Raw genomic sequence first — 3,345 nt, 5'->3', positions numbered from 1 at the left:
CTCTTACCACCTCTTCCATCTATCACCCCTTACCACCATCACTGCCTCTACCACCTCACAACCCCTCTATCACTTCCACTCTCTATCTCTATTCACTCTTACCACCCCTTCCACCTCTTTCACTCTCTACCCTCTCTATCATCATCATCTCTACTCCTTCTACTACTCTCTTCCACTCTGTATCATCTCTATCATCATTATCAGATTAATCAGAGCTGTACAGACTGCAGAGTCAGCTATTTAATCTCATTCATGAATTCAAAGAGATGTATATGACATCACATGAGATTTTATTACAGAGTATTTAGCAGTATATACTATAAACACAGAGATCAAAATGAGGTAGAGATAGTAAGAGAGAAGTAGAGATAGTGAAAGTGATAGAAGAGACTGTAGAGTAGTAGAGATCATGATGATGATAGAGAGGCTAGAGAGTGAAAAAGATGATAGAGAGAGGTGATAGAGGTGATAGAAGTGAAAGAGGTGATAGAGATGATAAGAGAGGGGTAGAATGATAAGATGAGAGTAGAGATAGAGAGTGAAAGTGATAGAGAGTGCTGTGAGGCGGTAGAGGCAGTGGTGGTGGTAGAGGTGGTAGAGGTGGTAGAGGTGGTAGAGGTGGTAGAGGTGGCAAGGGGTGGTAAGGGGTGAAAGGGGTGGTAAGAGGTGGAAGGGGTGGTAAGGGGGGGGTAGGAAGTGGTCCGGAGAGAGGGTGAAAGTGGTAGGGGGTCTGCGGGGCGGCAGAGGCGGTGGTGGTGGTAGAGGTGGTAGGGGTGGTAGGAGTGGTAGGGGTGGTAGGGGTGGTAAGAGTGGGTGGTAGGGGTATGAAGTGGAAGTGATAGGGGGTGCTGCGGGGCGGTAGAGGCGGTGGTTGGTGGTAGAGAGGGTAGGGGTCCACGGATCCATGAATTTTTGATGGTGTGCACGTGATGTCACGTTACAGCGTTTTTTGCACAAAAAAGTTGGTTTTTCTTATATATGATCCCAGCAAGCTCAGACGCTTCTCCAGATATTGCTATTTTAACACTGAATTGATGATTATGTCATGAGCTAATCTCAAATAAGTAATAGACTAACTTAAATAGTAAAATCAGATCATGTGAGTAATAATATCTTATAAAGTATCTAAGAAGAAACAGTTTCTGATTATTAATAATATAGAAATAATTTACTCAGTACTCTGAGTATAAAAGAGAATTTTAACTTAACTTTATAAATTTATTATTTCTATATTATCTTAGAATCTTAGAATAATAATATTCTTATAATATATCTGATTTTTATATTCATATTTTAAGTTCTTAGAATAGAAGTATTATCTTAAAGTTAACTAATATATTTTTAAATACAGGAATTTTAATTCAATTTCTCATATAAAAAAAAACTCTTAGAAATTCTGAGATTAAAAAATATAATCATTTTTAAGAGTATATATCTATCTTAAATATAGATTTTTTTAAAATATTAAAGAAATATTTCTATTCTTCTTCTCTTTAGCTATAAACTAAGATGATTTTTAAATCTTAAAAATATATGAATATATAGTAATAGAAAGTCAAAGTTGAAGAATCTGAAAAATTCTTATAAATCTTAGAAATCTTTATTGAAGATGAAACTGTTTCTTCTCAGACTCTCTGATGAGAATTACTCTGAGCATATGACTTGTATTAAAAGTAGGTTAGTGTCATGCTGAATTAGTCTGCAACCTGTTCAAACCGAGCCAGAGGTCTGAGCCCGCTGAGATAACTTATATAGAGAGATTTCATACAAAAGATAGAGCTATTTATAGTAAAACAAATGTGCGAGCCAAGAGAGCTAGCATAAGCGAGTATTAGACAAGTATTGTAGTAAGCTGATGATGATAAGAAATATAGTAGTAATACGATGTTGGCGTTCATAGTGTATGACCTCTTTTTCCTGACATTAGGTCATTATTCTGCAATGGGAATGCTTCATCAATCAGCCTTCTCTATTCATTCTCATCTCAACCGTGATACTTAACGGTGGCCGAATCTTTGCTGCAAATAGGCTACCTGCAAGAATATTGGCGCTGCTTAAGGTTTCATAGAAGCAGCATCGAACTCTGAAGATCGCATTTTCCTCTATGACGATCGTTTCCAGATATATGCCTCATATACTTTTCCGGCTAGTACAGTACAGCACATGAGTTCAATAAGCAGGTCAACACATATAGGGGTGCATTGAGCTGGGCTGCAAAATCGGTTTTAATTCACTGAGGCAAAGGGAAACTCAGTAGATAAATGACCGAACCCCTTCACATCAGAAATTCGCCCCCCTTCCATGAACTACTAATAACTTAAACCTAACTCCCGTTTCTGAAGGGGGGCGATTCGTAATAACATCCAGGGTTTGCTTGCTAGTATATTCAATGGTAGAGCCATAATAATAACTAGTAAGTTAAGTTACACCGCGAAGTCACTGAGGAAAAAAAAAAATTAAACACGACACGCGTCCATGGAAGTGCTATAGCTTACCTGAGTAGGTAAAGTAATATATTGAGTGAGTACAACCTCTCCAGGGCGTTTAGCGTTTACTTTTACCCCTCATATATCATAGCTTGAAATACGCCAATATACTGTACATAAAATAAAGCTTTGCAATCAAGATACTCAGAGGCGCATGGTACTATTCCATGTTCAGCGCCTTCTCACCCTTCTCTCTTTTATATATATATATATAGGTTATAACATGACTCATCACTCAACAAACTCATTCACTCAATGAACTTCAAAAAGCATTCTATAGAGCGGTTAATTTTCAACTGTAGTATAACAAACAACATTAATATTATATATTAAACATTAAAACTTCATATTTTATATATATATTTATTTTTGCAGTTTATAATAGTATCTAACAAAACGCTTATGAAATTGTATATAAAATGAAACAAAACACCTGCAATTATAAGATTAAAAAAGTGTTTAAAATAGTAGCTATCATCTGTCTACTTTTTCTTTTAATTCAGAGTATAAAGATAGATACTCTTAATCTCTGCTTTATATCACTTACAAAAGTGAAATACTCAGTTAATTTTTACTTGTATTTTAATGATCTGAAATGTCAAATTGTACAGTATTTAAGATATCACAGAGAAGTTGCAATTGAATAACTGATTAATATAAAATAGAAGATGTTATTCTTCAGTATCTGTGAGATTCTGATAGTAGATTGATGTTGTCTCTGCTCTAGAGACCTGTTGATCTTAATCACTATATTATATAACACAGAATCAATTGATGATCACTTACTCTATATTACTTTATTAAATGACATAGTGAGTGATTGAAGTTGAAGAGTTGTAGAAGATTTGTGGAAAAATCG

This window comes from Blastomyces dermatitidis, assembly GCF_000003525.1.
Source record: "Blastomyces dermatitidis ER-3 genomic scaffold supercont1.9, whole genome shotgun sequence".
Lineage (NCBI taxonomy): Eukaryota > Fungi > Ascomycota > Eurotiomycetes > Onygenales > Ajellomycetaceae > Blastomyces > Blastomyces dermatitidis.
This window is presented reverse-complemented; position numbering follows the sequence as displayed.